This window comes from Sorex araneus, chromosome 5 (genome assembly GCF_027595985.1).
Source record: "Sorex araneus isolate mSorAra2 chromosome 5, mSorAra2.pri, whole genome shotgun sequence".
NCBI lineage: Eukaryota > Metazoa > Chordata > Mammalia > Eulipotyphla > Soricidae > Sorex > Sorex araneus.
The window spans coordinates 182,051,712-182,064,495 of NC_073306.1; positions in this window are offsets into that span (position 1 = coordinate 182,051,712).

A 12,784-nucleotide genomic window follows, 5' to 3' on the forward strand; every position below is an offset into this window, starting at 1 on the left:
TTACAGAGCTGTTCTGTGTGACAAATTTTCTTGGTTTTTGTTATGTTTTGTTTTGTTTTGTGTTTATCTTGTCTGTGTGACAGTCTACCTTTTTCCATTTTCTATGTTTTATTTTTTTCTCTTTCCAAATTATAAGATTTGATTTGAGCATTTCTCAGTTGCAACCAGGCAGCATCACACCAATGGGGTTGGGAATCCTTCACGACGAGGCCAGAGACAAACCCAAATATGGAAGCGGAAGCGTTGCCAGTGGGGTAAGTGTCCAGGGAGGTCAGGGAAGAGGTCTCTAAGATTCAGATCACTTCCTGGGTCATTCCTGGAAGTACTCAGGGAACTATATGCCCCGCTGGGAATGGTAGCTGGGTTGGTTGTGTATGAGGCAAGCTCCTTACCCCTTGTACTATCTCTCTGATCCTTGATGTCCTTGATGTCCTCATTTTTCTACTTTTGATAGAAAGTAGAAACAGTGAGGCAAGGTAGTTTTTACTGAAACTTATTTAGAAGGATGTGAGCGAAGAGAAAGAGAAGTATGAGTTTGAGAGAGAAAGGCTTCTGCAAAGTAGAAATAAGCAAGCAAAGAAATGGAGACAAGCAAGTGAGATACATGTTCAAGGGAGATGATGGACTTGGAGAGCAGACTGTCCTCAGGTTTCAAGCACAAATCCAGCACATCCCTTGATCAGTAGCAGGGTTGGGATTGGTGAAGTGGGTTGATTACCTGATTCCATTCTCTGCAGAAAATCCTGTGTTGTGGTCTGGAGCAATAGCACAGCGGGTAGGGGGTTTGCCTTGCACGCAGCCAACCCAGGTTCGATTCCCAGCATCCCATATGGTCCCCTGAGCACCGCCAGGAGTAATTCCTGAGTATACAGCCAGGACTAACCCTTGTGCATCGTTGGTGTGACCCAAAAAGCAGGAAAAAGAAAAGAAGAGAAAAGAAGAGAAGAGAAGAGAAGAGAAGAGAAGAGAAGAGAAGAGAAGAGAAGAGAAGAGAAGAGAAGAGAAGAGAAGAGAAGAGAAGAGAAGAGAAGAGAAGAGAAGAGAAGAGAAGAGAAGAGAAGAGAAGAGAAGAGAAGAGAAGAGAAGAGAAGAGAAGAGAAGAGAAGAGAAGAGAAGAGAAGAGAAGAGAAGAGAAGAGAAGAGAAAAGTTAAAACCTGGGGTGTGAGGGGAAAGAGCTTCTGGGGCCCAATAATCCAGGTACAGCTTGAAACACATTGAATGAATACTTGTTTCTACTTTAGAGTCAGATTCCGGAGCCATTGTCTGAGCTTCATCACACTCTTGCATTGTGTTGGTTCCCTCCAACACAAAATAAAAGAAAACTTAAAACCCTGCTTAAGCAAGGGATGTAGTTCAGCAGTAAAATACCTGGCTTGGACATATGGGGCCTTATGTTTGATGTCTGACACCACAAAAACTAATTATCTTTCTATGCAGAAACATTAACGGGCTTTCATTTCTCTCTCCTCTATCTCCCATTTCTAGGGACCTCAAATCCATTCCACTTCGTGGCTCCTTCTCTCTCTCATCTACATATTTATCTGATCCTATCATCTAGATATCGGAACCCCTGTACATTGGCCTGGAGAGAGAGAGCAAGAGGAGGGTGTGTTGCTGTTTATACTTTTAAAGCATTTTATGGCCGTCATTACCCAAAGCGATACGAAATTGAAGGAAATACAGTTGCCCTGAACCCTGAAGCCATCTGTTCAACCTGCTCAAGATATTGGTGGTTGACTGTTTACTAAACAGACTACCTTGAGTGGCAGCCACAGGCGAAGGCGAGGGCTTCTGTTAATCATTAGGCATTCCACAACAGTTGGGGCCCCTTGCAAGCTTTGCTATCTGGGCTTTCAGAAGCAACGTTCTGTGCCCTGCCATCAGCCACACAATAAGAGATGAGCTTCTGGGGCTGTTTACTGGGAGGATTGGGGTGGGGTGGCCACACCCTGGCAAGCCATAGACCTGTCACTGTGCAGGAGATGGGATATGTGTGCTTTTGTTATTGACTTTATCTCTGCCAACACACGTGAGTGTCTAACGTTGACTGGGAAGCTGGGCTCTAGGGTGGAGCTGAGGTTTAATTTTGTTGACAATTTAATGCTTGGAGAGATAGGTGCTTTGGTGAGGTCTCTCCCTGGAGACTTTTGCCCTTTCACTAATCCTTTACATAAACACTGCCTTGCGAACTGTTTATGAAGTATCTGCAAAGGCATGCAGAACTGTTGGTAAACAGTCATGGTGTATCACATTTACTCTGGTCAGATTCCTGAGCCTGGGGTTCTTTTTGATGGGATTTACTTGTGCAAATCTTTGTGAAGTTGCAGAGGAGGATGAACCTTGCTGCCCTGTTCTTGTGGGGGATTAGGGTGCATGACTGACGCGGCAGTTTAGCCTGGGAATAGAACCAAGGAACTTCTCCCAAAGTCTCTGCCTACTTAATACCAACATTTGATAGTTGAAATGGGAAAAATCACAAAGTTGCAGAAGTTGGACAGAAGCAAGGGCAGCCCGTAGTTTCAGTTGATGAGGGGAAAAGAAAAACTTGAGGGGAAGTGTCCCTCCCTCCCATCTGGTGGTGTATTTGAGCTGGCTGAATAGCTCTTGAGATTTTTTTTTTTTTAATGTGTCTCATCCCAGCTCTGTTTTGTAGGAGATCAGGTTGATAATCTCCAATTGACCATGGTCAGATTATTTGTACCACTGAAATCATCAAATGCTACCAATCAGAACTTTTGTTTCCCTAGAGAGCTAATTGTTCGATGTTTACCAGCACGCTGCTGGATGTGGAAGAATGAGTTCTTCATTTCATTTCCAACGTGTAAGAGCTTATCTCATTTCAGATATAAAGACATGTCTCTGTTGAAAACATGCTCACAGACAAGTTGTAAGAGTTTGACTCCATGATGTGCCTGAGTCAAGAAACAGCCTCTGATTTTAAACCGAGCTCTTCTCTCCAGATTAAAACACATCCTGTGTGAGATAAAGTTACAGTGACATCCAGGGGGACAGAGGGAAAATGTACAGTGCGGGATAGATCCAGATTGTAGTCAGTGTATTTTGTTTGGTTTGTATTTTGTTTGGTCCATTGATTTACTCATTTTACAGTACTTAGTGAGTAACTTCTGGTATGCCTTGTTAGCTCTTGGGAAAACAGAAACTCAAATGGTTATTATATTTATCATGTTAGTCTAGTAGAAAAGACAGGTAGAAGCAATAGTCATGGGTAAGTGCATAATTGTAATCTACAGTAGATTTAACAAAAGGAAAGTATAAAATGGTAAGAAACATAGAACCTGATGATTTTTCTAGATTGAACAGTTGAGGGAGGTTTCCATGAGAAAGTCTCATTTTGCTGAGAATTTAAAATCTGGTAGCAGTTTGACTCCTGGATGAAAGGAAATATTAAAGGAGGTTTAAGGATAGAGAACAAATGTGCAATCACCCTGTGAAGACTTGGAACTTGTTAATTTTAAGAAAATTGAAGATGAGCTGTATGGTTGGCAAGCAGAGGGAAGGGGTAGTACCATGCAATTGTGTTAATAATATATTTATATTAAAGTAAGAGGAATGTGATAACACTGGATCACACTTGCTTCTTGTTTAATTTTTTCCCCCTTTGGCTACAGTATAAAGAACTGTTTGGAAAGACAAGAGAGACAAAATGAGAACAGAATTTAGAGACTATTATTTCCGGTTCCAGGTGCGAAAGAATGGAATCCTGCACAAGACCAATAACAGAAATGGGGAAAAGATGGATTTAAGAGTTGTTTAGGATAGAAAAGTGAAGATACCTGGTGATATAGTGATTATGAAGATGCAGGAAAAGATGTCTTGTCGAGGATAGCCTGATATTTTGGCTTGAAATTGATCATTGTTGTACTTACTAAGATTGAGAACTGTATTAGAACCAAAGCCATGATTTTGGATTTGGGTATGTGGTTAAATGCCCTTTCATCATCTATAATTGAGGTAGCTGGTGGATGTTTTTTTCTATAGACATTTGCAGCAACATGGAGAAGTCTGGTCTAGTATTACCTGTGTCTGGGTGGTAGCGAAAGCTGTAGTGATAATGAGGACCTCCAAGGGATGAGGGCAGAGAACAGGGAAAAGGCTAAGTGTTCCTGTAGAAATTTAAGTACTTAATGCTTCAGTTGAAAAGATGAGCCTGCATAGGAGTGAGGGAGAAGCCAGGGAGATAGGCGGAAAATCAAAACTTGATAGGCTGGGTGTGCAGATGAGGATGAAGTGTGAAAGAGGCCTGGTGAGTGAACTGAAAATGTTCTAAAGCTGATGTGCCGTGATATTCATACATTGCTTAGCAAAAGTGCTTGAAAGTACTGATCTGGACGCTTGAAATCAGTGTGTTTTATAATGTATAAAACTTAAATGCGCTTCTTTTTAAATATACAAAATAAACTTGAAATACTCTTTTTTTTAAAAGTGCAAAATGGGAGAAAAGGCTGAGAATCTTTCAAGAATGAAGGAATGGCCATATGTGTTGAATGTTGATAAGTGCAGTTAGATAAGGGCTGATGAGCTAACTAAATGAAAGCTTTCAACATATGGGGAAACAGTGGTCCAGACATGGGATCATGTAAGACTGTAAAACTTCCATATTTAAAAATGACATCTTAACAACTCTGAGGAGATATGCCTGACTCAGTGCCTCCTGGCTCTCAGATAAAGAGGTGCTCGTTACCCTCTGCATGGTCTGGCAGCTAGGAAATGAATTCTAACCACCTAATTCTTTTTTTTTTTTTTGCTTTTTGGGTCACACCCGGCGATGCACAAGGGGTCACTCCTGGCTCTGTACTCAGGAACTACCCCTGGCCGTGCTCAGGGGACCATATGGGATGCTGGGAATCAAACCCGGGTCGGCCGCGTGCAAGGCAAACGCCCTACCCACTGTGCTATCACTCCAGCCCTAACCACCCAATTCTGTTAAAACTGGAAGCCTTGTTCACGTGTCTGTAAGAGTCAGCCCCCACAAGTGATCGAACAATAGATTTACTCCAGAAATTGGAGCCACCCCAACCATACTGTAAAACCCTTTTTCCTCAAATGAGATCATGGTTGCAAAGGAATTAGGCAGCAAATAATAATTTTCTTCTTAAACATAGGATTAGTACTTCAGCCAGCATATGACACAGAGTAGGTATTCAAAAATATTTGTTGATGACTCAAATTCAGAAGTTAGAAAAGTGGGCGTGCTCCTTAATCATCTTTTAGATCTGCAATGCAAATAACTGCTGTAGCAAAGCACAGAAGAGCACATATTATATCCAAAGAAAAGATCAAATCTGTGTGGGTAATTTACAAGCTTTGTCCACTTTGAAAGAGTCCACTAATTCTTCATTAGTTTCTATTCACCTTTACTTGATTACCCAAATTAGTTCAAACTCATCAGGCAAAAATATGCAGATAAAGAAAATCATTCTCCTTTTGCCTTAGAAACTTTTTAAAATTTGTTCTTGCTAGAAATATCTCTTATTTCAAGCATTATCTTTTAGTTGAGCCATTAGTCTGAAATCTTCATTTTTTTCATACCTTGTCCTTGCCAATAGCTGCCTTTGACTTCCAGACTAGGTCAAACTCAGGAAAAACATATACCAAGGGGCTTGTGGGGGGGGAGGGGAGAGGCATAACCAGCAGTGCTGGGGGAAACTCCTGGCTCTGTGCTCAGGGGAGTGCTCCTAGGGGTGCTAAGGGGACCCATGGAGTGCCAGGAATCAAACCTGGACTTCCTGCATGCAAAGCAGGCATTCAGTAATTAAACCATCTCTCATGGCCCTCCACTGAGCTTCTTAATTTAGGCAAAGAAAGTTATTACCATGCCATTTCCAATCCAAAAATTTGGGGTAGAGAATAGGTTGACTTGGGTCCACACCATGCAGTGTTCAGAGACTAGCCCTGACTTTTTGCTGAGGTGTGATCACTGGTTAGTGTTTGAGGGACCATATGCAATTGGATATGAAGATCTAACAAGCACTGACAGTATTTTAACAGTCCCTAATACAAACCTTTTGAAAATGTATTTGTTTATTAATTTAATAGGGAGGAAGGCTTGGGCCACACCTGGAAGTGCTCAGGGTTTCCTCCTGGCTTTTGCTGGCTCCAAGCCTTAGAGGAGCTAACGGGAACCATATGTTGTGTTGCTCTTTAATGTGGGTGAGTTGTGTGCAAGGCAAGAGTCTTGCCCGCTATACTATTTCTCCACTCCCCAATCTAAATTTTTAAAATAATTTTGAAACTGAATTTAAATGATGTTTCCTAATGGACTTTTAGGAAAGGATTAATTCAAGCCATTTGATGATTACCAAAGTCCCTGAACTTGTACTTAACAATAGCAGTCCAATTCTGCTCTCTTTGAAGAGGAAGTCGGAACAGATGCGAAGATATTGGTGGCAGCATCTCCACAGGAAGAAGCCGGTGAGGACACATGACTTACAAATGACCAGTTTCAACGGAATTTTAGAAAAGAATTTATCTGTGTGACATGATTGTGGTGTTCTGTTAGATCTGATTACTTGAAAGAATCTTCCCTATTGATACTGGAAATTTGCCCTATTAGAAGAATCATTCTGAGTCCAACAATACTCTGGGCTCCCAATTTCATATTTGACTTGGACACTCTTTGGGTTCTCAGTAACACTCTCCATGTCCTCTGTGAACACCCTGACTGATTCTCACTGATCACTGAGACCTTCCGTGGCTTTCTCATGGCTCTCGGCCTTCGGTTTCACCACTCAAGTTGTGTCTTTATTAAGAATCCTTGTATTTGGGTATTCTGGGTGAGGGGTAGGTGGAAGGGGATGAACACACCTGTCTGTGTTCAGGGCTTACTTCTGGCTCCACGTAAGGACCACTCCTGGAAGGTTTGGGGATCATTTGGTATGCTGGGCATCAAACCCAAAAGGACCAGGTACATGCCAGGTGCTGGGTATCAAACTCAGATGGGCCACGTATCATATCTATCTTTCTGGCCCCAAGAATCCTTGTATTTGTCAGCACCGTTTTGCAATTCAATTTTTATATAAAAATTTTACACAGGGAGTGGCAGCAGAGAAAGGATATTTATTCCTGAAACTGGGTTGACTTCTTTTGTAAGAATTCAGAGATGTCTTATTAGGTGTGAATAAGACAACGACAAAGATTAGGTAGGAGGATACTACAAAAAATGTAGTTTCTGCAGAAGGTTGCTTTATAAGCATTTTTTTTTAAAGTTCTCACTTCAATGAAAAACGCAAAACTCTAGAGACTGTTTTAGCAGATAATTTACATAGCTGTATTAAAAATGCTAACTAGGGCTTGGGGGCAGCAACTCAAATCTTGCTTCCTTAACTATTCTGCTGGCATGTATTTGACACGTTGTTCAGGGGGTTGATGAAGCCTCAGACAGGTCTGAATGCAGAATTCAGGGTCTTTCTGTACTTTTTATGTGATCATCCTCTCACTTATCAGTGAATTTCTTTTTTGGGGGGTGCCACTGTGGCCCCACCTGCTTGTGCTGAGGGAGTACTCTTGGCAGTGCTCAGGGGACCATATGTGGTATCAATGTGGTATCAAGGATCAAACTGAAGTAAGTTACATCCAAGGCTCTCTCTCTCTCTCTCTCTCTGGTCCCACAACATCAGTGAATTTCTTGGTTTTTGTTTTTGATGTGAGGCCACACCCAGAAGGGCTCAGGGCTTTCTCCTGGTTCTGCACACAGGGATCACTCCTGGCGGGCTCACAGGACTCCCTGGGGTGCTGGAGATTGGAGATCAAACCCGGTGAGCCGTGTGGAAGGCAAGCACCCTACCCACTGTCCTATTATTGCTCTGGCTTCGCACCAGTGAATTTCTTATGCAATTTGAGCCTTCCTTCTCCTCAGGGTAGCCTAAGTCTAAAAGCCAGAAAAAATGTTAACTTGGTCATGACTGTTTCCATATCAGTTCTGCTCTAGAATCTTCCTGCTCTGTTTATTCTCAAGTTCTGTCAATCAAATTTTAACAGGTTATGCAGAATTTGTGGTGGTTGTTTTTTTTTGTTTGTTTGGGGGGCATACCTGACTGTGTTCAGGATCACTCCTGGCAATGCTCAGGGAGCCATATATGGTGCCAGAGATGATACCAGGGTCTGCTGCATACCAGTCAAGTGCTCTACCCACTGTACTATTTTCCCTTCCCTGAGGTTGGTAGCTGTTATTCTGAGACAATTGCTCTGCTGGGGGCTGACATATTCCTACTGGAAGCAGAAGCCTGGCTTGTCTCTATCTTGGTAAAGACACACGTAGGCTCTCACAAAGCCTTCAGTGTTGAACAGAATTAAACAGAAAGACAGTGCCGAAATGAGTAAATACATTAAAGAAGAAGGAGGAAGAAAACTCGATTTCATTAGTTCACATCAGATTAAAAATTTTAATAATAGTTAGACTTTAGAGGTCATGCAAGTCTTTGCCAAGGGGAATTGAAGCATGGAAGGAAATACCACATTCCTGCGACGACTATCCTTGGTCCAACTCAGGAAACCTCATCCACAGGCTCCGTGAGGTGACACCATTGAGGTCAAGAGTCCTCTGATGGAGGGAGGGAAGGGCTGAGCCCCTGTTTCACACGTGGGAGACTTGGGTTTGGTCCTTGGCGTTGTGTGGTCTCCTGAGCATCACTAGGTGTGACCCCCAAACGAAACAAAGAACCAAATAAAAGAGTCATCTAGGGCACACTCAACTTGTAAGTTTTCTTAGACTTCAACTTTCTAATTTAATTGAATTGAATTGTATGTTTTCAGCTGTGCTTGGAATCTGATTCTGTCTCTGTGGTGCAGTGGTCAGGGGAAAGCATGCCTTGCTGGAGTAGGAGCCAGGTCTAGCTGCACACAAGGCAAGTGCCTTAGCCCCTTCACTATCTCACTGGTGAAGACTGACTTTATTAAGCCTCAGAGTAGAATATCTGCCTCCTGAGACTTCCCTTTGAAAAATCAGTTAAAGTTATTTTAGAGAACAAGAGTCGCAATTGGCTAGAAGATGATAAACCAAGCCCCAGTAACTAGCAATTACCCGCCAGGGAGGTGTGTGTGTTGGGGAGGGAGGGCTGAGAAGCTGGGCTTCTTCTCTTTGACTATTTTTATTAATGACCTGGAAGCGGTGTAAACAGGTTGCTAATGAAGTGGCAGCCAGACCTGCTGGGGGCCATTGGGGCTGGAAAGAGGAACCTGCCAGCCCCCTCTTCCAGGGAGATTACGAAGCGGGCAGAAGAATCAAAGGAACGAGATCCAGCAGGGAAGGAAGACTGTAACTGTCAGGAGAAGAATAATCACAAGTGCAGCTTTCTGATGGCAGGGCGATGAGAAAACATGAAAGGAAGCCAATGCCTGTGAAGAGTGGGGAAATGTGGGGGCTTACGGGAGGCACAGAGAGAGGGGGTGGCGGCATAGGCCCCCCGCAAGACTTCCTACTTCTGACTTGGAGAGCTACAAATGTCATTGAGATATAGTGTGTGTGTTTGTTGTGTGGTGTGTGTGTGTGTGTGTGTGTGTGTGTGTGTGTGTGTGTGTGTGTGTGTGTTGGGACTGGGGGTGGCCTCCCCAAGGCCCCAGGAAGGAGGGGAGACTTTGTCCCTTGTTTATGCTTTCATGGTTCCCAGCAGCCCTGAGGTTTCTGCCACTTGGTGCGACTCTTACAAGGTCCTGACCCTGACTGGCTCGTCCCTGCAAGAAAGACCTCGCTGCTATCTCATTGTCGCTCTGATTGTTTTCTTCCCCCAGCTCTCAGGAGGCTGCCAGAGGCGATCCTGTCTCCTCTTCCATTCATTTGTCACCTGTTTCCCTCTGAGACTCAGAGTTCCCGTGAGGACAGGCCCAGTCCGTCTGTCTGTCCGTTGTGCTCCCCTGGGCTATGTCTGTGCAGAGGTTGGCGCCTGAATCAGAGAAGCCAGGAAAGACGCATTTGCTGAGTGAACTGGGGGAGAAAGGAACCTCATCCCTCCACAGAGTAGCCAGGCCCCTAGGCAGCTCTCCTGCTGCCCAGCTCCAGTCTCATTCTTCCTCCTTTCAGGACTTGAAGCAGTTAAGGTTTTGTCAGGGAGGCGTCTGGGCCACACGTGGCTGACTTCTGACTGTGCTCAGGGATCACACCGGGTAAGGTTCAGGGGACCGTATGTGATGCTAGGGATCAACCACGGGTCAGCCCCGTGCAAAGCCAGGACCTACCTGCTATACTATTTGTCCTGTTGCTAGGTCATGTATTTTTGCCTCATTGTGTCTGGTCTGTCTTTCGGAGGATGCATGAGGATGGGCTTTGCCCATGGTGTTCCCTGTCATATTCCCAGCAACAACAATGACAATAACTAATATTTACTGAACCCTTGCTGTGTGCCAGACACTTTACATGGATTATCTCATTTAAAACTCCCATGGAGTGGGGAGGGGGAGAAGAAGGTGGGCAGAGAAATAGAACAGAGGGTAAGGCACTTCCTGGCATGTGGCCTACTCAGCTTTGATCCCCAGCACCCCATATAGTCCCTCGAGAGCTTTCCAGGAGTGATTCCTGAGTGCAGAGCCAGAAGAAAGCCCTGAGCATCAGCTGCCCCCCCCCCAATTTTTTTTAAATAAAAATAAAACCCCTAGAAATCCCTGAAGTAGCTTGGGCTAGGCTGCCCATTTTAAAGATGTGAAGACTGAATTTATGTGAAGTGACTTATCCCAACTGATGAGTCACAGAGAAGGTGGGTCAAGAAACCAGTCCCTTGGTAGCCATTGTGCATGAACCACCCAGTGGGACGGTAGAAGGTGGAATTTGGGGTGTCTCAAGCCTGCCCAAGCAGGACTGTGGGGAGCTATCCTACATCACCCACTCCGCAAGTACTCTCTCTCTCTCGGACTCAGCTGGACTCAGAGGAATGAATGGAGCTAGCCAGCCAGGGGGCGATGGGCATAGAGAACCCTGGGCAGAAACCGGCTAGGGAAGCTTCTGACCTGCCACTTTGGTTGGCACATCACCGAGCCCCCTGGCAGCTCTTCCTGTAGGGGGGAAGGTGGGAGGCAAACGGCCTTCCCTCTCCTCCCAGGGCCGACATGCTGGGAGGGCCCTGGGCTCATGCTCTCTGGGTCTCCAAGGCTCTCTCCTGACCTCATGCCTGGTGGTGTCCCTGCACAGAGTGTGAGCTTCCTGGCTACTCTGCATGCTTTCTCTCCCCTTGGAAACACAGTCGTGCAGCCTTAGAGTGGAGCACGCCATGAGCTATGCCAGGGTCCAGGCACAGAGTGAAGGGGAGCGGGAGGTGCTATCTCAAGGGACTCCTGAATGCTCCCCACTCTTATCACTCCGCCTTCTTAGCACTGATTTCCAGTGGCCCCCCAAGTTTCCTAGGATTCCTAGCTGTGGGGACCCTAATGTACTCTCCTAGGGCCAGGTTAAGAACAAGGGAGAAATCTCGGGATGGGAGATGCTGAAGTAGATAAAGGACCAAATGTGATAGCCTCTCAGTATATGTATTGCAAACCATAATGCCCAAAAGTAGAGAAAGCGTATGGGGGAAATTGTCTACCATAGAGGCAGGGGAAGGGGTGGGAAGGGGTAGATACTGGGGACATTGTTGGTGGAAAATGTGCACTGGTGGAGGGATGGGTGTTGGGGGTGTTCGAACATTGTATGACTGAAACTCAAACATGAAAGCTTTGTAACTATTTCTCATGGTGATTCAATGATATATATATATATGTATGTATATACATATATATATTCCACATCAAAAATAAAACCAAGGGAAGAAACCTATTTATTGAACACTTATTATATGTTAAGTTGCTGGGGGCAGACTGAGGTTATGGTACTATTGTACCATGATGTCATCTTATTACACAGATGGGAGAACTGAGATTGGGTCAAAGATACCCCCAGACACAAGTTTGGTTTTCAAGCACTAGCTATTTGGCCCTCAGTAAAATTGTAACTATCTCCTGGAATGGGGGTGTCAAGGGACCCCAAGAGGCTGAGAAGCATGGTCTTGCTCATTCCGTCTTCAGTAGCAAATATTATCTTGTTTGTGTTGGATCTAATGGATGTTTCTAGGAATGCATCAAGGAACACAAAAGACTCTCTGTGACCCCTGTTTGACTGGGAGGGAAATACACAGACAAAATAGTCACAAAAGCACAAAATTAGGAGGAGTAAGTAGAATAAAATTATGGGAGCCGGAGTGATATTATGGTGGCTAGGTTGTTTGCCTTACACACGGTCAACCTGGCTTCCATCCCCGGCATTCCATGTGGTCCCCTGAGCACTGCCAGGAGTAATTCCTGAATGCAGAGCCAGGGGTAACCCCTGAGATTCGCTGGGTATGACCCAAAAAGTCAAAAAGCGAACATACAAACAAACAAACAAACAAAAAAGGATAAAACTGTAAAAGGAAAAGTGTCATGCTAGCACAGAAAAGTGAGTGTCAAGGAATTACCCAAGACCCCAGAACTCCTAATAAGGTGACTTCTGATTGGAGACCTGAGGAGGAGAGGAGCCAGATGGTGCCAGGAGTCCAGAGAACTGGGTTTGAGTTTGGGTTCAATGTCTCTGGCTGTGACTCCACGTCACCGTATGTCCTCTATGAAATGCGCACGCAACCACATTCATTTCCACCAGTGTTCGTCTGTTTATGCATAGTCAGGACCAGCCCTTGATGTAGCTGTGGTGACAGTGAGACCTCAGATTCTTTCAGGGACATAGACAATCAATACATGAATAAATAAGCAAGATTCTTTGATAGCCCTGAGAACTGGGAAGCAAATCAGCACCTAGGGTGATGACAA